This window comes from Lagopus leucura, unplaced genomic scaffold, assembly GCF_019238085.1.
Source record: "Lagopus leucura isolate 7727_CA_CO unplaced genomic scaffold, USGS_WTPT01 Super-Scaffold_810, whole genome shotgun sequence".
In the NCBI taxonomy this organism is placed as follows: domain Eukaryota; kingdom Metazoa; phylum Chordata; class Aves; order Galliformes; family Phasianidae; genus Lagopus; species Lagopus leucura.
The window spans coordinates 14,759,750-14,782,725 of NW_024962261.1; the positions used below are offsets into that span (position 1 = coordinate 14,759,750).

A 22,976-nucleotide genomic window follows, 5' to 3' on the forward strand; every position below is an offset into this window, starting at 1 on the left:
AGAAATCCAACATAAGAATTTGTAGAGCCAAGAAACCCATAAATATGGGCATTTCCAACAAATGCTGCATACTGTGAGAACATGCGTATCAGAAGACGTAACATAGCACTCTGTACAAGGGTTTACACTAGAGGAATGGAGGGATGATGCTAAAGAAAGTCTGCAGTCATGAATCATTCAAAATGTTATACTTCTGTTCAAGCTGCCATTTTTAAAAGTATGACAATTCACAGGAAGTACTTCACTTCTTACACAAAACAATACACACGCTTTCCTTTTTTTTTAAGGTTTACAGATGTAAGGAGAGAAGCATCACCATAATAGGGGTCATAATCATGACTATGCTTTGTCATCTTCAGAAAAAAAAATGTGGTGGAACCACCTATGCACCTATTCAATCTTCTACTTATGCTGCTAAAATGAACCTTTAAAATGTTACAGGAAGGACATCACCAATTTACCTCTTCACCCCTAACTACTTAAACTGGTAAGTTTATCAACTAGTATATTAAAATTGAAAATAATCCTTATCTTACTGACAGGCAGGAAGGCCACGATTCTGAAATTAGACTGTGGTCTAGACAGAGAATATCTTAAGAGGATATTTTCATATGAAAAAGTTAACATTTGACATCATCAAACCTTTTTGGGGCTTCATTTAATTGAACTAAGAAGCCTGCAAAACCAAGGCGACTTGGAGTCACCTTAAACATGCAGAAGAGCCTGACTGCAGGAAACTACTTTCAGTGCATATCCTTTTATGTATTTTTAAAGAGCTGCAACTGATAAACTACGTGGAAATTTTCTAATCACATTAGCAATAAGAGAAAAAAAGAACTAAATAATAGGAACATAACTAAAAATCATAGTAGGAAAAACACTAAGGAACACTTTCAAGAAAACAAACATCACATGCAGGAAGAGTATTTGAAAACCAAGATTAATCCATATTGTACTATTCATATATGTACAGTAATACATTGACAATAGTCCTACACAAGCTGAGAAGCTGTATATTTCCTGCTACGCCTTAAAAAGGCATCCATCAGTGCGTGACTATCCAGATCGAGTGAGTCAAAATGGGCTGTGCTGATTCCCTGAAGAACATTCTGTCAAATGAAGGATGCTCCTTACAGCCAGAAGCCAGGAGTCCTACGTGTAGGTCAAGAAAAAGATGTTCAATCTTCATTACAACAATAAATACGATAAAATAATGTGGCCACATACGCATCCTCTAAGAACCATCACGGATTTTTGTAGAAGGAGCGCTCTGCTGGCAGTGACCTAATTACCGGAATAAAAGCTGCACCTCTGACAAAGAGAAAGAAAGGACCCACTGCTTCATACATTATTTATTAAGATTTCCCTCGGCATTCGGGTTAAATCTCGGACCCAAGCATCTCTTTGTGATGTTAAACCAACGTGCAAGAAGTCAGCGGCTTTGGCTCCCCGCGGCTCAGCCTCCCGCCGCCCGGCTCCCCGTGCAGCCTCCGTTCGGCACCGACAAAGCGGGGCCGCAACCGCCGCCCCCCGGAGGGAGCCACCCCGAGGCCTCGCCGCGGAGCGCAGCGGCTTTGTGCCGGTGGTGGGGCCGGCCCGGCCGGCAGCCGCCCGTCTCCCCGGATGCTGCCCGTCCCCCTTTCCTGCGGCACCGGCCCTTTCTCCCTGCCCTGTTTTTCTCGCCACAAAAGCCGCTTTCTCCTCCCCGCCCGCGGCTTCCACCGCCTTGTCACAGCCACGAAGGGGCGCAGCCGCGAAGGGGCGCAGCCTGGAGCCGCCCAGCACCGCCCGCACTCACCCCATGGCCGCGGCCGCCGCGCCTCCATCCCGCCGCCAGCGCCCGGCCCGGCCGCTCCGCCCGCGCCCAGCTGCTGCGCCAGCGCCGCGGCCGCTACGGCCCCGCCGGTCACGTGCTGCCCGGCGCGGCGGCGCGGCCAATGGCGGGGAGCGCTCCGAGGATGTGCCCGCCCCCCCCACCGCCTCCGCGGGGAACAGCTGCGCCCCCGCCCCGACCGCCGCCCAACCGCCGCCAACAGGGCCGGAGCGCGAGGCCGACGGCGGACAGCGCGGCCTCTGCGGATTCACGGCAAGGGCACCTTCCCGCGTCAGGCCCGGCCCCGCCGCAGCGATGCGCGGCACCGCGTTCGTTAGCGCCGCGCCGTGGTGCCGGGCGGGCGCACCGCGCGCTCGGCTGCAGATGCGCCGCTCACCGCAGGCAGCCCGCGGAAAGGCAGCCTCTGCGGCGACCGCTAGCCCTTCTCCCAGCACAGGGCACCGCATGGCCCGCAGTGCTGCCTTACGTAGCAGGTAGCAGCGTAGCGCCCCGCTCGTACCGGAGCCGGGGCCAACGCACCGGCACCCGGCTCGTACAGAGAGAGCCGCTGGTTGGAGAGGCACCGCACGCGCAGCTTCTAAGGCTGCCTCGGATTTCCGTGTGGCTCAGTAAAATACTGTTTTCGTGTGCTTTCCTGGTACAGAGCTGTGGTTACACGGTAATTTATCAGCAGACCAAATACACACACACTGAACTTGTACCAAATGACTACAAGAACCAGTACAATGATGAATGCTAGGGAAAAAACCAACAACAACAGCACACAAAAGAGAACCCAACAAATCAACTTTTGAAATGATGTTAGAGCTTCCTTCCAGAACTGATCTCTCCTTCCCAGCAGAAGCAAGTAAGGAAGTACTGACAGAGAAGACAATGCCCTGCCCAACAGCAGAAGCAGCAGTAACTGCCATATCTCAGGTCCTTCACTTCAAAAACATTATACAGATAACAGGTAATAAAAAGGATGCTCATTAAAAAAAAATGCAGCTCAGTGTAAAAGATGGCTTTGTGGGAAAAAATGCATTAAAGCCTTTTAATCCTGTAGAAGACATGCTCTCAAGTGAATCTATCATCAGCATACTCCACAACAAACAGCGCCTGACACACCACACTGGGAAAAGTGCAACTGTTTCTTAATTGGAGATGATCAATGCCCTTCTTCTCTATGGCATTCCACATAAATTATGGGGTTCTTTATTTAAGCAGGTAGACATAAGAGTAGATTAGCTCATCAAAAAAACACACATCCTCACAGCCTGAGGAAACTTCATTCTTACCATTACTGCTTTTATTTGTATGAAAGTAGCAGGCTTACGATACCTCACGGTTGGGACCAAGCAAAATTAAAGCACTAAATTCCTGTGTATGAATGTAAGCAATTGCACCAGATACCTAAGCACCAGAATTTCCACTTCAACTGTTATTCCACACTTATTTTTCCAAATACAGAAGACAATACTCCACTTTCAGGAAAGATGCTCTGTATCAGGTAACCTTTTGACTGCAGAAGCAGAATAATGCTGTCTCATGTGCTGGCTTCAACATGGCATCACACAAAATCCTCTGACTTCAGAGTGCCTAACTACAGACATTCTGACTGGTGATAAAGCATTTTAAACAAAGTTAACAGGACAGCATTCAAGGGAGTTTCAGGCTATGTGATTTTTGTTACCATTGTTACAAAGCTCCAATTAATTACAGCAGTAGTTGACATCCTGTTAGTTTTTCATCTTTTGATCAGTTTCTTCTTAGACTTGGATATACTAAGAGACTGAATTAATAACCTGTCTGTAACAAATAATCATATTACTTTTAACAGGTTCAAGCTTATAACCTACCCAGGCGTTTTATCTAGAGTCAACTTGCCATGATACATTTACCTCGGTACTTCTTCAGAAAAACTGAACAAGATGTTCCCAGTTGTTGTTATGTGGCTCTAACTATCCTAAAATCATTCAGGTCAGAGTAAGCAATACACTTAAATGTACGCATCTCAACACTTACCAGTAGATGAGATGCTGCAATACAAGCAACAACTCACATACCAACAAGGTTCATCAAGAAATGGTTTTAAATAATGTTTGTAAATTTCAAGTTGCAGTTTATAACTAATTTCAGTGTGCAAATACCAAAGAATGATGCCAGAGAATAAATAGTTCTCAACGCTTTCAGGTAAAATGCATACTCCCAACCTAAAAACTAAGTTTGAGAAGTAGTAAGTGACTTTTTTCTAGAGTCCAAAATGTGAATATTGAAGATCAAAGGCCACAATGGAATACGCTCATTTACACATATAATACTGCGTTTTCTGCAACTTTGAAAAACTGTGGTTCTTGTTAGTCCTGGTGCTGGTTAGACTGGTACTCCTCTGTCACTCAAGTCTGAGTGAACTCTGTGCTGAAGAGAAACATCAGACACACTGCTCAGAAGCATGGAGTTCTATATTTACTCTGGAAAAAGTGGAGCTTAAGCAGAAGCCCAGATTCTCTAATACATTCTGCCAACACGACAGCTGAGTAGGAGACAAAGCTTTCCCTTCCTTCCTCATAGTGATGTCTATTCTATTCTAATTCATTTGAAAATGATGTCTTATATTTTATTTCCCGTGCACTTGTCTCTGATGCAAAATCCAACATTAAATGAAATTCATCTTACTATACAGCAATAATAAAATAATCTTCCTCATACTGTGTATTGCAGCTGTGCAAAAAACCAATATGCGGCTAGTAAATAGGACTGTGATACATACTCCATTCCACTTCAAAACTGATTTTTAATGTACAGTATTGGCATCTAATAGAACAGACACCAATAAAACAGTGTTTTATTTAGAAAGGTCAGGCTCTCAGAGGAAAAAAAAAAAAGCTCTGAAAAGAATTGTACAGGGGAAAGTCTTGCTTGGACTTAGAAAATAGCTAATCAAAATAAACCATGAGGCATAAAGAATATATTTTTCTCATTCTCTTGAAGATACCAGTGCGATAAACCAAGACGCATCAAGCAATACATGCTCAGTATAACTTCAAAGCCAGTGAAAAGAACAAAATCTCTGCATTGTAAGCTATTAAATCCCACAGACACAAAGTTTTAGTGTCAGAAAATCATCACCCAGTTTCTCAGCTCATAATGCAATTCTTCAAATTATTTTGAACTGGGTCCCTGCACTACACCTAGAACAGCAAACAGCCAGGCAGGAGTTGTGCTCCTGAAGATCAATTAGCAATCTTTTCATAAAATATTTGATGTAATCTGTACACTACTTTCAAATTAACCACATATATAAAAATCCAGTTTGAGACCAAGAATAATTTTAGCTATAAACTCAAACTTTTTTTAAAACTTCCTTACTTATCATCCAAATCTACTGATACCAAACAGAAGCTCTGAACAGATTGAGACCCACATGTTTTTAAAAACATAAAAGACATTCTCCCAAACATATACTTGCTTCATAAAAATCAAGACTACTATAACAAAAAATGCAAGAAATCTTCTGGTTTTAGACAGTTTAACCATAAATGGTCCTGCTATTATCTCTTTCTTATTGGTATCTCTCTCATGCACAGTGTTATTTCAGAGGCTCAGCACAGCGAGCAGGTGGGATAATGAGCTAAACTCTCTTTCTGCCCCTGTTGCCAGGCACTGTAATTATTATTCACAAATGTGAAACGCAGCATCACCAGTCTAAGAGATATCATCTTTAGAACTTCATTACTTATGGAAGTTTTACACATTGACTCAGATCAGTTTGCAACTTTTAGTAAGGCAGCATAAGCAGACTTTATTAACAAAGTACACTGAAAACACTTTACATCTGTTTAACATACTCAAATTTCACCTTAATACAGAACTTGATAAACTATTATAGCAGCTGCTATAACCAAAGATTGCCTCCTTTAAGTTTAGTTTAAAAATCACTGGAGCATAACATGCTCTTTGCTTTTCACCGCCCTGGAAATTGTGAAGGTGCTTTCACTTCTCACTGCTACACTAAAACTGAGCACTGTTCCCTCTGAACCTTGTTCTTATCACACAACTAAGACCAGGCATAGTTTCTATGTACACACAATTCTGATCCTCATAATATGCCCTATCAGCATTAATTATTTCTTGATGGTGTAGTGCTATCTTCCTACTTCGCCCATCATGTTCCTTTGAGAAACACTGTATGTTATTTCCCCATACCAAATGACTTCAGACAATCAGAAAAAAAAGGTTTTGTTAGGATCAAGAAACTGTAGTATCATCTTTCTCATTAATATGCAGAAAAGAATAGAGAAAAAAAAACTGTTCCTAATGCATCATTCAGGCCATCTGCACTCAACTTTTCTGACATTGGTCCTACAGAAATAAGCACAGAATTTCTGACCTGAATATAGAGAATCAGACAGTAAGTTGTTCTTGTACGATTTTGTTATGCTAATGTACTAAAATTTCACTAAGGCAGTGCTACAAGCTCCTGAGCTTAAAAAGATTCTTCCATAAAGGTCTGTCTTGCACAAGGTCATTTAACAACCAGAAAGTCACATAACATAGCATAAGTTGAATGAGAAAAGTAGGGAAATGTATTCTACTTAATAAACTCATAAATAAGTGAGATTTACAGAAAGCTATCACCTGTTCCTTACATCCGTTATTAGGTAATGCTCTCTATTGTTTGCCAGTTCCTCAATTTGTTTGGAAATACTGTACTCTGGAGACATTTCCCACTCATGCTTTTTTCCTTCTCAGTATTTTTTTCCATCTGCATGCAGGTTTCTTGTTGCAAATTAAAATAAATAAAGATTTAAGGAGAAAGACAGCTTCATTTTGGTCATGAGTTAGATCCAGCAAGGTGTCATAGGTCAATCTGTAATACTACAGATAAAGGACAGGTTGAGCAGAGCATGGCTTGAGAACAGTCCTGAGAAGGATTTGGGAGTGTCAGTTGATGAAAGACTTCATGTGAGCCTGCAGTGTGCACTTGCAGGCCAAACCATATCCTGGGTTGCATGCGTAAGAGAAGCATGACCAGCAGGTCAAGGGAAGTGATTCTGCCCCTCTACTCTGATCTCATGAGATTCCACTCGGAGCACTGCATCCAGTTCCAGAGCCCACAACACAAGAAGGACACCAAGCTGCCAGAGCAGGGCCAGAGAAGAGGCACAAAGATGATCACAGAGCTGGAAAACCTGCCTATGAGGACAGGCTAAGAGAGATGGAGCTCTCCTCAGAAGAGAAGGCTCTGGGAAGAATCACAGAATCACAGAATTGTAGGGGTTGGAAGGGACCTCCAGAGATCATCGAGTCTAACCCCCCCAAGAACCTTACAGCAGCCTTCCAGTACCTGAAGGTGATTAATCAGATACTCTAAACACAGTACAAGAATAATGGAAGAGGTTTATATAGCAAATGATAACAAAACAAACTTGACCATCCACAAACATTCCCCTACCTGAGGTATAAAAGGTCCATTAAAAAGTGTGGCCAGCAAGTGAAGAGAGGTGATCCTCCCTCTCTTAATTTGTCATGGTGAGGCAACATTTATGTCCAGCTCCGGGCTCCCCAGTTCAAAAAAGACAGGAGACTGCAGCAGAAGGCAGCAAAAATGATAAAGGGCCTGGAGAATTTCCCATATGAGGAAAGTAACCTGGGTTTGTTCAGCCTGAGGAAAAGATGACTGAGAAGGGATCTGACAAATGTTTATACCTCTTGGTGGTGTGTAGTGACGGGACAAGAAGTAATGGACTAAGAGTTGAGCATCAGTACCACCGTACAAACATGTAGAAAAACAACTTTACAGGAAGGCTGATGGAGCTGGAACACATTGCCCAGAGAAGTTGTGGAGTCATCTTCTATAGAAATACAGAAGACCTGTCTGGATGTCTACCTCCGCAACATACTGTAGGGTACCTGTTTCAGCAGGGGAGTTAGACTCTAATCTCCTGAGGTCCCTTCCAACCCCATTCTGTGATTCTGTGATAAGGAACCCCATCCCCCACTAGCTTAGTGTTTCATTTACTATGGTTTCCTCATCTTCTAATTAAGAATGCCACAGTATCCCTGTATTGCATTTCTTCTGCTGCAGCTCTTTTCAAGCATGTAAAATAGCGTACTGTATTTGTGTTGTAATTACCACTTTTTATTCCAGCCATGCCTTGAGGTTTTTTTTCTTTCTTAGCAAGATGCATGTTACTTTTTCAGCCTTTCCTCTGTGTTTTTTTAGGCTCTTTCAACAGTAACAAAGCACAACACTTAGTAGATCTCACTTCTAATTGACCTTAAAGTACAAGTCTTCACTAGAATTTTTTCTGTTCAAATATCATCAAAATGAGTTATGTAACCTGGGCCTGAACTCAAAGGCACCAGGAGTAAATCATATCAATATTCTACTTTATCTCAGATGAAAGGCAACACAGATGTTCAATACATACCTACATCAGCTCACACATCCTCAAACATGCTGCAGATATCTTCATTTTATCCAATACTGATGATCTGCATTATTTTTCAAACATTTTTGTATATGTACAAATACGGCAGTCCTTTACAAAGAGCTGTTTTTGTAACAAAACAAATGCAACAAATCAAAACTGATGGTGTTTATTCAGTCCACTAAAAGGCTGGGCTGTTGCAAAAATTTGGAAAAGTTTGAAAGAAAGTTCCTTGGTTTTCAGGTGCTTTTTTTTTTGTCACAAGCTAGGAAATTATCATTTGTCTGTAATATGTTCAGAAAGTAAGTTCACATTACTCAGGAAAACTTGAGTTAACTTTCAAGTTTGGTTTATTCTAGCTCACTGATTCATGTATGCGCCCATCTGATGATTCCAAATCCTCAGCAAGCTAAATATTTACTCAATTTTTTACTAAATTTCACAAAATTTTTACTCAATCTGTAGTGCTGAATATATTCTGTAAGAGTCCACGTCTAACGTACCTGTAAGATTCTCTAGAGAAAATGTTTCACGATAAAAATCTGCTCCCTAGGGAACATCCTTCTTATTTTTCCTTTCTTCCCTAACTGGTCTCTACAACAGAAAAAGATTACATGTTTACAGAAAGATCAAGAATTTTATATTTCCCTCTGCTTTGTGGGGAGTGCCAGGCTCTGGATCTGTCTCATCTTCACTAGAGTGACCTCATGCGAAGAGAACACTTCATTTTAGCCTACTCTGTTCTTAGCTGTAGCTCAGCTTTTGACTGATTTACATTCTTACCCATGGCTGCATAGTCACGAGCTGCTCAGAAACTGATTCAGAGTCAGACCCTGTAGAAGAGGCTGCGTAGACACACAGAACAGCTACGGTGGCCAGAATTACATGACAGAGCAACATTTTTTACATTCAGCATCAGCCATAAGACAGCATTCACATCTGCAAATGACAAACAGACGAATACATATGCAAATGAATAATCAGATTCAGTTCCTTAGTACACTGAGGATGACAAGAGGTCAGTATGAGAAACAGAATGCTACATGGTCATTTGAGCTTTATGGGCAGCTCGTGAACATCCCAGAACTTCATACCATTCTGACAAATGGAAGCTCTGTCATGTTGTTGGAATATTTACTTTTTTCTTCACAGTCATCTTTTTCAATCTTTCCTTTGTTTGGTTTGAACCAGATGTTCTTAACGCAAGAGCTGATTTCTTGTAAGCATTCTGACATTTCAGCAGCAATAAATCAGTTAAAAATCTATTTAGCTGAAGGCCATCAACATGCGCTATTCCCAGGATATTGAAAAGGAGAAAAGGTCAACTTTTGTGGAATCCTATAAGCAAAGACCTTTTACAAAAAGGTACGCTAACCATCACGTTCCATGTTTGCAGAGACAAAAAAGTTCTAGCTATTAACTTCATTATGGGTAGCTACAGGAAAAATTCTTAAAGACTGCTGTATTAAGAAAATACTGTGTCAAGGTCTAGAAACACCACCAAGATCTTCCTCAGTCATAGCTTTTAATTACAATCTTTTAAACTCTTGTATTTGAGTCCCAAAGGCTCTTCAATGACAACTATATAAAAATCAATCTAAAAACTGTCCACTACAAAATAAATTGTTGACAAAGAATCTGAGCATACATACATTTTCCTTAAAAAGCTAAAACAAATCCATGTTCTAGAACACAACAAAGTAACGAAAAGCTCACAACATAACCACAAAATGGCACAATTGCTAAGTAAGATTTAGTTGTATGGTTTATAGAGTGCAGCTTAATCAATTAGCAAGAAGCTGGTTTTTTTACTTTTGTATATTGGAAATATTTGTAAGTCTGTCAGGAAGTTTAAGGGGTCCAGTAGCCAGAAGTAAGATAAACTGGAACTGAATTTCCCAATACCTGCGTAATAAACAAAATCACAGAAGCTCAATAAGAGCTTATAAAGATGAAACTAATAAGTCCACAAGGTGAAACAAGGCATTTAAGAAATACTGCTTTTTAAGATACTGTATCTTTTATACAGACATCATACCCATCAGTACAGACTCACAATTGGCTTTAAATTGATTTAGTACCTCAAGAATGTAATTCCTTGCAATGTGTATACAATCAGTGTGTTGCAATACTTACAGTCAAGTCTTAGAGTATAAGCATTAAGCTGACTGCTTGGTAAAATCTGGAAAGGAAATCCTCCAGCTTAGGGTTTTTTTCCCCCCCTCAGGACCAGAACTTACTACCACTAGTTAAACTCTGTGAATACAGAGATAAGGCTCATGGGAAGCAGCACTCCTACAGAATGGACATGATACTATGTAGTGCAAAGCATCCCAGAGACAATTGGCTAGCACACAATTTTCTTGCTCATACCCATATTAATTAAGTGTAATGACTTACGTAAGATTTTTGGGTTAGGGTTTGTCTGTTTGTTTGTTTTTCTTTTGGAAGTGTTACTCCTCAGCTTAATTATTACAATAAAAAAAAAAAGCTTCCTTTGGTAGCTTGGGTTTCAAGCCCTTAGGGAACTGGTTGTGACACAATCCTTTAGGCACTGGTGGCATACTAAACATCTTTTTCTTCTCTTGTGCATAGCTTAGTGGATGTTTTCAAAACTGAAATCCACCACTTCATTTCAAAATGAGGGTTTATGGTGGTGCGAGAGGAGGAGAGACTATGAGTTGTTCAGTTTATCTTTCAGAGTTCAAGACTTCATTCCTGTAACACCAGCAAGGTTGAAAAACAGACTTTTCAAACCTATATTTTGGGGGATTCTTTATGTAAAATCCAAGAGGTCTGATACCTTAGGACACTTTCTCCTGATAATAAAGGTTTAGTTTGCTTAACAGTCAGAAATGAACAAAAATTCAAGGTGGGATGTATGACTCAGTCTACTCAAATTCTGCCAATTCAGACAGACCATGTATTTGATCAGTATGCTTTTTTCCAGTTCAGGAGAAAAAAAAATAATTGAATACTCATTAAACCTCTGGGCATACTGCTTCCAGAAGCAAGATTCATACATTTAACTAGTGCCAAATGTTCTGTACTTTCACAACTCACAAAAAGCTAGCTTTTCTATAGCCCATTCTTGATCTTGGAGACCAAATAAACTAAAAAAAAAAAGAGACAGCAACTGAGACAGTCCCTATGAAACATTTACTGCTGCCCAAGTTACTTCATAAGAGTACTGGGAAAAAAAAAAAAAAATCAAGGGAAGAAAAGAGCTGATGGGTGTCTGAGCACACATTTGAATGCTAGCTTCCCTTTTCCAGCTTGGACCCAGGACCACCACCTACTCATTGTAGACAGTCAAGATAATGAAACTGCATGCATTCAAACTTAGAACACATGATGTAATTGCACAATTGAAGTGTATAATATTGCAACTCCCTTGAAAGTCTCAGGCCAAAGTACCATATTGACTACAACTACATTTCCTAGTATTTCCTATTTTCCATTTTCAGATTCCAAGCCCTATAGATATGTAAAGGAAAAGCTTTAAACAATCACAACTAATATTAAGTTCTATTGCTAAGTGTACTAGAATAACACTCCTTTTTTCCCCGAGCATATGCTCCCAGCATTTTGATCCTGAATAAAGAAAAGTATCTTCAAAGATTCCAAGCAAGTCAGCTAGAACATTAATCTCAAACAGTTGAGATTCAAGGAAAACCACAATCAATAATTAGAACTTTCAGTTTAAATTCACCTCAGAATGAGTATTCCTGATTGAACTTTAGCAACCATAAGATGTGTTATTTTATGGAAGTAAAAATTTCAAATAAAACATTACCATTGGGATCAAGAAAGCCAAGGCACAGGCAAAACTGAACTTGGTAAGGGACGTGAAAAACAATAGGAAAACTTTCTACAGGTATATTGGCCAGAAGAGACAGGCCAAAGTGAGTGTATCTCCTTTGGTAAACTGAAACTGACTTCAATGAACGAAGACAAGGCTGAGGTACTGAATGAGTTCTTCGCCTTGGTCTTCACTGGCAGCTAGGACTGTAGTATTTCTCACGTCCCTGGGCCCTGCCTCTATGTGGAGACTGAGACAGTAAATCCCCCCTCACTGGGAGGGCAGAGCAAGTCTGAGACCATCTCATGAGACTGAACGTGTACAAGTCTATGGGGCCGGATGGCGTGCATCCCAGGGTTCTGAAGGAGCTGGCTGAGGTGGTTGCCGAGCCACTCTCCATCATCTTTGAAAAGTCGTGGCTGTCAGGTGAGGTCCCAGATGACTGGAGGAAGGGTTACGTCACTCCCATTTACAAGAAAGGGAGCAAGGAGGACTGGGAGAACTACAGGCTGGTGAGTCTCACCTCTGTGCCTGGGAAGACCATGGAGCAGATCCTCCTGGACGACATACTTGATGACATGAGGAATGGGTGTGTGATCCATGAACAGCAAGCATGGCTTCACCAGGGGAAGGCCATGCTTAACCAATCTGGTGGCCTTCTATGATGCAGTGACGGCATCAGTGGACAAGGGAAAGGCGACCAATGTCATTTAGCTGGACTTGAGCAAGGCCTTTGACATGGTCATCCACCACATCCTTATCTCCAAATTGGAGGGATGTGGATTTGATGGGTGGATAAGAAACTCGATGGATAAGAAACTGGTTGAAAGGCCGCAGACAGAGGGTGGTGATCAATGGCTCTATGTCCAGGTGGAGGCTGGTAACGAGAGGCATTTCACAGGGGTCCATCTTGGGACCAGTGCTCTTTAACATCTTTATCGATGACTTCAGAATCAAGTGCTCCCTCAGCAAGTTTGCTGATGACACCAAGCTGAGTGGTGCAGTTGTCACAGTGGAAGGAATGGATGCCATTCAGAGGGACCTCAACAGGCTAGAAAGGTGGGCCTGGGTGAATCCGATGAGGTTCAACACAGCAAAGTGCAAGGTTTTACACTTGGGCCAGAGGAATCCTAGGCATCCACACAGACTGGAAGGAGCAGTCCTTGAGAGCAGCCCCGCAGAGGAGGAGCTCGGGGTCTTGATGGATGAAAAGCTTAACATGAGCCAGCAGTGTGCTCTTGAAGCTCAGAAGGCCAATGGTATCCTGGGCTCCATCAGAAGAGGGGTGGCCAGCAGGGACAGGGAGGGAATTGTCCGTCTCTACTCTGCTCTTGTGAGACCCCATCTGGAGTACTGTGTGCAGGTCTGGAGCCCCAGATACAAGAAAGACAGGGAGCTCTTGGAGAGGATCCAGAGGAGAGCCATGAAGATGATCAGGGGATTGGAGCACCTCCCCTACGAAGAGAGGCTGAGGGAGCTGGGCTTGTTCAGTCTGGAGAAAAGAAGGCTGCGGGGTGACCTCAGTGTAGCCTTTCAGTACCCAAAGGGAGCCTACAAACAGGAGGGGAATCAACTCTTTGAAAGGGTTGATAACTGTAGGATAAGGAGAAATGGTTTTGAGGGAGGGAAGATTTGAGTTGGATGTCAGGGAGAAGTTCTTTACTATGAGAGTGGTGAGGTGCTGGAACAGGCTGCCCAGAGAGGCTGTGGATGCCCCATCTGTAGAGGTGTTCAAGGCCAGATTGGATGGGGCCCTGGGCAGCCTGGTCTGGTATTAAATGTGGAGGCTGGTGGCCCTGCATGTGGCAGGGGGGTTGGAGATTCATAATCCTTGAGGCCCCCTTCCAACCCTGGCCATTTTGTGAATTTGTGATGGCAAATTTTGTGCTGAGATCCCAAGATTTTTAATCACTATTAAATAGAATAGAAGGGGTTTATTTCTCAAGCTAATTGCTCCAGGGGGCAGAATAAAGAAATCTTCACAGTAGATATTTGTTCTGACAAGGATGACACAACAGGAAAGATTGGATGTCATTGACAAAATCTCTTCTGTCACATGAACAAAGTCCTTCTGCAGTAAGAAATGTCAGGAACTGAAATATTCTGAAGACTATGGATGAATTGTGCATCTTTCTCACTTCCTACCTTATTTCCCAGAATTTTTACTCCATTCTTGTGTCCAAACACGATATATAAAGTAATACAAAAAAATGTAACGTAACATTAATTGCATTATACTCATTCATCATGTGAGCAAACATGTATGTGATTAAAGTCACCTGGATGAATGATGTGAATGGAATGCCTAGACTCATTACATAGAAGGTTACACCTACGCTTCAGTCACAAACTAAAGCATGACTACAACGATCAAGTTAAAGCACTTGCACAAAAGGTTGTAGAGTATGAGCTCACTAAAAGACAAGTGAGCTACAAATCTCTGGCTGATACTGTCATGTTCTTTTATTTACACTGCATCTCTCAAAGAGCCAATGTTTTCACGAAGATCACTGTTAGCATTTGCCAACCTTACTTTTCAGCTTACGTACCCAGTAACAACCTAAAGGCTGGGAGCAATGTTGTTGCTTCAGACAGGAATTATGCCTTTATGGACATGAAGTTTGTCTAACATTGGTTAATTCAGACATTCCTGCAAAATAGTTGTAAAATAATTTGGAACATGCAGAGCAGAAGCAAGAATGATAAAAAGCACTATCCATGTATGTTTATTGTACCACTGGTAATAAACATGAATTGAATAAAATTCTTCAAGCAGTGAAGGTATAGACTAACTGGCTGCATGGACAATTGCCTGTCTTTGAAAAGAACTCCAACATTTGCAAGTACAAGTCAGAAAAGTCTGAAGCAGTGAAAACCTCAGTTTCACTGAACAAAGAACAAATTTGTATCTTTCTACGCTATCTACTCTCAGAGCAGTTGACTTTAAAGGCAAGAATATAATAGTGGAAAGTTAATGCAAAGCTAGTCATGATAACTAGCATGCCAAAGGCAGATGCTTTTCCAATATTCTTTTGAAAAGTGAGGTAGAACATTCTAAAATGGCCAAGTAATCTTAAAAATAATCAGCATAGCAAATTACCACCACATTTTGCTGTCAACTAGTTTCAAGTCTTCCCTGATGCACACACACTAGACTGCCACATGGACCGTTCACTACCTTTGTATCACTGAAGTCCCTGTTTCATTAGTAACGAAAAGATCTGGACATCTTGCTTACAATAAAATTGAGAGAGACTTGGAATAGTATGCACTTTTTCATGCAAATAAAGCAATACACAAATCCACTGGTTTTAGAGGAAGACAAGGTCTCTTTCTCTATTCAGTTCATTCTTTTCAGCTTCTAGCACTTGAAACATTTTTTGGAAAAGGCTTTATGAATCAAGTCTAGTTCTCAAGGTCTTAACAAAGACATTTAGACATTTAATTAACAAGCCATCACTTAGACTGGCATCTAAATCTTTTGTCAGAGACCTAATTCCATGCCAATTCAAACATCCTATTAGTCTTACATTAACCAACTGGAATTCTCATAATACTCTGGCTACTGGAGAGCACTCACATATTAGGACAATAACAAGCGAAGTCTAACTGAATGCAAGCACAGATCTACTGTGCACACAGTAAATTTTCAAGGTTATTCTAATATCCTAAAATAATATAATAGCCACACTTATTTATGAGCCAGTACTCAAGCATATTCTGCATCTCCTGGCAACCTGGAAGCAATCAGAATGACACCCAAGTGAAAACAAGATTTAAATTAGAACTGTTTCACTGATTCCAAACTGAGTTCCAGATCTTCAAAGTTTCTGGAGCTGAACAAAATTTAGAGACTTACACAACTGAATTTAGTACCACTATCCTATTCTGGCATTACTATCCTGAGTCATATTCAGAACATGGAATTTAAACTGATGAACATACATGACAATACATACGAAGAAATAAGCTATATTTGGAACCAAAGAATAAAATGCAATAGCTGATGTCCTTTTGAGCTTATATTTCTAATTAAGACCTATGGTTTCCACAGAAATCACAACAGCAAAATCCAAAATGTACAAAAATGTTAAAGCAAAGGGCAGGAACTCCTGCTTTTTATTGTTCTATTTGTGGAAACTAATTTCACATATATTTGAATCACCACTCTTCTTGATTCGACTAGAACTAGAGTTCTATACAATGAAGGGGTTGTATTTGAACAGCTTGGATACCGTGGAACAAAATCCCAACATATTAATTCTACTGAAAGAGGAGAGAATCTGAAGACTGCTAAAAAAAGCCAATTCAGTTTTGTGTTAAAAGCAAGATCATGGAAGGAATATGGTCATTCTGTTAGCCTCAGAACCTCACAAACCACAGCACTGCCTACTGACACTGCGTTTTTGGCAGTAACAGGTGCCAGTTGGTGCCAGTAATTTGGTCAGTACAAGTGTTCTCACTCCAAATCTGTAGAGGAGGCTATTGATGCCAGAAGTAAGTTCTAACAATCAGCATTTGTTTTCTTTTCTGCAGTCTAGATTTTCATATATTGCACTTGCCGACAGCCAACAGTTAAACCAAACCCATTTCACAAGCAAGTCTCTCATGATTAATACAAATTAAAATGACTTAACACGAGTCCTTGGGTTTGCAAATTCTGTGGGAAACAGTTTAGAAAGAGCAGAGATTTTGAGCACAGAACTTTCTGAGCAGCAGATAAGAAACTGAAAAAAATCTCAGTGAGAATGCAAGCATTTAACTCCAGAAACTCCATTATTCTAGGCATTCACATGTTTCCTTGGTGGAATGCTTAATTCAAATACCTAAACCTGTTTGTTCCTCACATTTAAAAACAAAGAACTACAAAAAGTTTAAAACAACGTTAGCCTTGTACCTAATATAGTAACAAACAACCACATCTACTTAGCCCTTCGACTTACATGCTTTGGGCATCATAAAAGGAAATTTTCTATTTTAGACTCTAAACATAAGTTAAGAGAATTCCTCCCCAAAGCTAGCAGTAAGCTCGAAGAGGATTACAAAAGAACTAAAAACATTTCTTTCTAGGAATGGTTGATAACTTTTCTTTCTCATGAAAAATGAAGTGCCTATCTAGTTGATGCCTTCACTGAATAGCTGGAAGATTAAATAGACAACATATTCACTAACATAAGTAGACTGCAACATGATACAACAAAGATTAAATCATACACTACATCATATACAGAATATATATTTTTACAGATATGCAACAATACTGTGAAGATCACCAACTTCCTCCAGTCTTTACAAAGCATTAAGACTTCTGATAATATTTCAAGGCTTTGGAACTAGAACTTAGCATTTAATTGCATGTAAGAAAAAACAAAGGAATCACAGAATCACTCAGGTTGGAAAAGACCTTAAAGATCGAGTCCAACCACAACCTAACCATACTACCCTAACTCTAACAATACACTGTTAAATCATGTCCCTGAGCACCACATCCAGATGGTTTTTAAGCACATCCAGGGATGGTGACTCAACCTCCCTAGGGAGCCTACTCCACTGCTTAACAACCCTTTCTGTAAAGAAGTGTTTCCTGATATCCAACTTAAATTTACCCTGGTGCAACTTGAGGCCATTTCCCCTTGTCCTCTCACCACTGAGAAGAGACCAACCCTGCTCTCACTGCAATCACCCTTGTGGTATTTGAAGAGACCAGTAAGGTTCCTCTCAGCCTCCTTTTCCTCAGACTAAACAACCTCAGTTGGCTGTCTCATCTTACATAACTTAATTCCAGTGAGTAAATATCAACATGGTAAATTTATTTCCCAGGATATTCTTCACATGTTCTCAAACATATCCAAAGAAGTTTGTAACTATACACTAAGGCATCCTAGAATTTGCATGTATCTTGTCACTAGTTTATATACAAAACAAACAGTTGATTTTGTATTTGATTTACAGACTGAGGTAAAAAAGTTACTCATTCCGTCACAGAGAACCTGTTTACACTCAGAAAGAGCCATTACATTATGTAGGCCTAATACAACAGCATGTACTACTGCTTCTCAAGCTGTGCAGTTTGTTCTTCAGGTCTATGCTGAGAAGTAGTAGTAACTAAAGCTTACCCTGACTCCCTCCTCACATAAAAGCACTGAAATACAGGTACAGTTGTATACTCACCTGAGTTTTTCAGTGTGCTTGTCCTGCAGCACACTCCTCAGTATCTCTTAGTTACAAGACGTAACTGCTCTCACCATCAACAGTTTTCCCTATAATCTCCTTCATACACAGGCATAATTGGCATAAATATATAAATAAATTAAATTCTCATAAATTCTCAGCCTTGAGAAAAGAAGACTGAGAGGGGACCTGATCCAGGTCTATAAATATCTAAGGTGTGGGGGGCAGAATGGCGAGGCCGGACTCTTTTCAGTGGTGAGTGGAGACAGGACAAGGGGAAACGGCTGGAAACTGCAGCACAGGAAGTTCCACACAAATGTGCGCAAGAACTTCTTTACAGTGAGGTGACGGAGCACTGGAACAGGCTGCCCAGGGAGGTGGTGGAGTCTCCTTCTCTGGAGATGTTCAAGACCTGCCTGGATGCCTACCTGTGCAACCTGGTGTAGGGAACCTGCTTTGGCAGGGGGGTTGGATTCGATGATCTCTGGAGGTCCCTTCCAACCCCTGCAATTCTGCGATTCTGTAAAATAACATTTCTCGCAAACCGCACAAACTTGGCAAATCTGTTCTGAGGACAGAGCTGCAAGGCATGGTGATCAAGAACTTTGCACCCACAACACTGCTTTCACAGCTACTTATAAAAAACAGGAGAACCATCATCACAATTGTTGAATTATGAAGAAAAAAAAATGTTCTAATAGAGAAAGCCAACGGTCATTACATAGTATTCATAACAAACTGTTAGTTGTAGAAAGCCCAGCTCAGCAACAGTAAAAAATAGTCTCTGCTTACTACATGCTGTGCTGCACTTCCTTTTTTTTTTTTTTTTTAAATACCCCTTGACTTCCAGGAAATAATTACAACACAAACCCAATCCTGGTTTCATGCAATGTGGAGACACTACTAGTAATAACTCCATTGTGGTAACATTTTGTTTCCATCAGAATAATGTTTATGGGGGACTTCAATCATCCAGATATTTGCTGGAAAAGCAATGTGGCCAGGCATGCGTGGTCCAGACGGTTCCTGCAATGTGTTGAAGACAACTTCCTGATGCAGGTGGTTGAGGAATCGACAAGGAGAGGGGTACTGCTGGACCTTATTCTCACTAATAGAGAAGGGCTTGTCAGGGAAGTAAAGGTCGGGGGCAGCTTGGGTTGTAGTGACCACGAGATGGTGGAGTTCAAGATCCTGAGTGGAAGAAGTAAAGCAAAAAGTAGGATTGCTATCCTGGACTTTAGGAGAGCCAACTTCGATCTCTTTCGGGGCCTACTTGGAGCTGTCTCATGGGCTAGGGTGTTGGAAGGCAAGGGGGCCTGTGAGAGCTGGTCGGCATTTAAGCAGCTCTTCTTCCAAGCTCAGGATCGGTGCGTCCCTGTGAGGAAGAAATCGGGAAAGGGTGGCAGGAGACCTGTGTGGATGAGCAAGGAGCTCGTGCACAAACTCAAAGGAAAGAAGAAGGCCCATGAAATGTGGAAAAAGGGTCAGACCACTTGGGAAGAATACAGGAATGTTGTTAGGGTCTGCAGGGATGCGACAAGGAAGGCTAAAGCCCGCCTGGAATTAAATCTGGCAAAGGGGATAAAGGATAATAAAAAAGGTTTTTTCAAGTACATTAACAGTAAAAGGAAGACTAGGGAGAATGTGGCTCCCCTGCTAAGTGACGGGGGTGTTTTGGTAACGGGGGATGCTGAGAAGGAGGAGATACTGAATGTCTTCTTTGCTTCTGTCTTCAGTGAAAAAGCTCCCCCTCGGGAATCTGAGACCCTGGAGATTAGTGAGAGGATCTGGGGAATGGAAGACCCCCCTTCTGTCAGGGAAGAGGTGGTCCGGGAGCACCTAGGCAACATCAATGTTCAGAAATCCATGGGACCCGATGGGATTCATCCATGGGTGCTGAAGGAGCTGGCAGAGGTGATTGCTGAACCGCTTTCTGTCATCTTTGAGAAGTCTTGGAGGATGGGGGAGGTGCCTGAAGACTGGAAAATAGCCAACGTCACCCCGGTCTTCAAAAAAGGCAAGAAGGAAGATCCAGGCAATTATAGGCCAGTCAGCCTCACCTCTGTCCCTGGAAAGGTGATGGAACAGCTTGTACTGGATGTCATCTCCAGACAACTGGAAGAAGAGGAGGTTATCAGGAGTAGTCAGCACGGGTTCACAAGGGGGAGGTCGTGCTTGACCAACCTGGTAGCCTTCTATGATGTTGTCTCTGGCTAGGTGGGTGGGGGGAGAGCAGTGGATGTAGTCTACCTTGATTTCAGCAAGGCATTTGATACTGTCCCCCACAACATCCTTATAACAAAGCTGAGGAAGCGTGGGATAGATGAGTGGACAGTGAGGTGGGTTGAGAACTGGCTGACTGGCAGAGCACAGAGGGTCTTTGTTGGTGGTGCAGAGTCCGGTTGGAGGCCTGTAACTAGCGGTGTTCCTCAGGGGTCTGTGCTGGGTCCGGTCTTGCTCAACATCTTCATCAATGACCTTGATGAGGGGATAATGGCCCACCCTCAGCAAGTTTGCCGATGATATGAAGTTGGGAGGATTGGCTGACACGCCTGAAGGCCGTGCTGCCATTCAGCAAGACCTGGACAGGCTGGAGAGCTGGGCAGAAAAAAACCGGATGAGGTTTAACAAAAGCAAGTGTAGAGTCTTGCATCTGGGGAGGAATAATTGCATGCACCAGTACAGGTTGGGGGATGACCTGCTGGAGGGGAGCTCTGCGGAAAGGGACCTGGGTGTCCTCGTGGATGACAGGTTGGCCATGAGCCAGCAGTGTGCCCTTGTGGCCAAAAAGGCCAATGGCTTACTGGGGTGCATTAAAAAGAGCGTGGCCAGCAGGTCAAAGGAGGTGATCCTCCCCCTCTACTCTGCCCTGGTAAGACCTCATCTGGAGTACTGCGTCCAGTTCTGGGCTCCCCAGTACAAAAAAGACAGGGATCTCTTGGAAAGAGTCCAGCGGAGGGCCACAAAGATGGTGAAGGGCCTGGAGCATCTCTCCTATGAGGAAAGGCTGAGTGAACTGGGTCTGTTCAGCCTTGAGAAAAGAAGACTGAGAGGGGACCTGATCCAGGTCTATAAATATCTGAGGTGTGGGGGGCAGAATGGCGAGGCCGGACTCTTTTCAGTGGTGAGTGGAGACAGGACAAGGGGAAAAGGACATAAGCTGCAGCATAGGAAGTTCCGCACAAATGTGCGCAATAACTTCTTTACAGTGAGGTGACGGAGCACTGGAACAGGCTGCACAGGGAGGTGGTGGAGTCTCCTTCTCTGGAGATGTTCAAGACCTGCCTGGATGCCTACCTGTGCGACCTGCTGTAGGGAACCTGCTTTGGCAGGGGGTTGGACTCGATGATCTCTGGAGGTCCCTTCCAACCCCTACAATTCTGTGATTCTGTGTTTCCGCAAGGATAATAAAAGTAGCAATGTGGACTCAGAACTCTGCTGCTCGATTTACCCAAGTAGTGTGTGTTCAGGTTCACCGTATTTTTGCCAAACAAAATGTAAATCAAATACAAGTCTGATGAGGCATTATAACTAAAGCTGTAAGAACACTTAATATTAGGCACAGTAATTTTCACTACCATGTTTGAACCCATTTGCCACATTATTATTCACGCTAAAACTTTTCCATATTCCCACAAAACAGGAAAGTGTTACCATACAAGAAATCAAGTGCCAAGAGACAAAATACGGAACAGGAATTCACTTCAGTGCATACAGTGACAGCTCTAAGTGTTATTCTGACATGCTTACTTAGACATTCAAGTAATTTTATTAGACAGAAGTCACCGCACTATGAAACAGGAAGCCTGCCATATAAATGCAAACTCCAGTGAAAACTGTAAACAAAGCAAGCCAGAGGGGCTTGGGGGCAATTTTCTCATTTTTCATCTGAATTTCAATTTAAATAATAAAAAGCAGAAGTTCTTACTCAAAAAAAAAAAAAAAAAAAAAAAGCTGCAAAACACGACCAAGTCATAAAACAATATATAACTTCCAGCTGAAGCTAGATGTAAAAGAATGAGTAAGAATAGGCAGGTGTAAGAAATACAGTTGAGCTTCTGTATAAATTTTATGTATGTTAACTCAAAATCTTTCTGTATACAGATATACATATTTGGTATACAAACACCTTTCATATATAACATGCAGTACTATTCCTAAATGGTCATAGCTCAAAAAAGTTTAGCTGAAGCCCTTTAAGTGGAAGAACAACAGCAAAATGGGATCTCCATGGCAAGTGTTTTAGAGAAGAGGAAAAGCTCATGTGATCCTGAAAACCTTTTTCAGTTAATAAAAGGAGAGCTAAGTCACACAATTTATCCTTTCATGATTTCTTTGCACTCTTGTTACACAACAATGAGAAGTCCTAGTTTTCTTCCAGTTCTCCCAACACGCCAGTTAGTACAAAAAGGCCAATCTATTAACAGGCAAATTCAGTCTTGCAAAACTCAGCACCCTGCAGAATCTATTTAAAGCAACCAACACTTGAAGCATAAACTGCATAAATAAGCATTTTATTTACATCAAACTTCCAGAAAAAGTGTGCAACTTTCAAGAAAAAAATTAATCTCACAAACTTAGTCTTAAGAGGTGCTTTACCGTGCCACAGGTGTTCTACCACAGATTATGAATAAAAACTTCACACTTTCAGAAGAAATCACAGTACTAAAACTGATATCACTACCCATCTAACACAAGCCTAAATTATTTTTATTCTGAATTACAAAGTCTACCCAAGTAAGGTCTCTTTTTCCAG

General features: G+C 41.7%; 1 protein-coding gene across 5 annotated transcripts in view; it reads right to left on the minus strand.

Annotated features, from left to right (window-relative positions):
- The window catches only part of APC (APC regulator of WNT signaling pathway), an 89,887-nt gene that overhangs the window by 62,172 nt on the left and 4,739 nt on the right, over positions 1-22,976 (minus strand). Inside the window, exon 1 of one of the 5 annotated variants that reach the window (XM_042866125.1) lies at positions 1,799-1,825. The exons of the other annotated variants lie outside the window; for them this stretch is intronic. The gene's annotated coding sequence lies outside the window, so the exon portion shown is untranslated. Of the gene's footprint in view, positions 1-1,798; positions 1,826-22,976 lie in introns of those variants that run through there. 5 annotated transcript variants of the gene reach the window in all.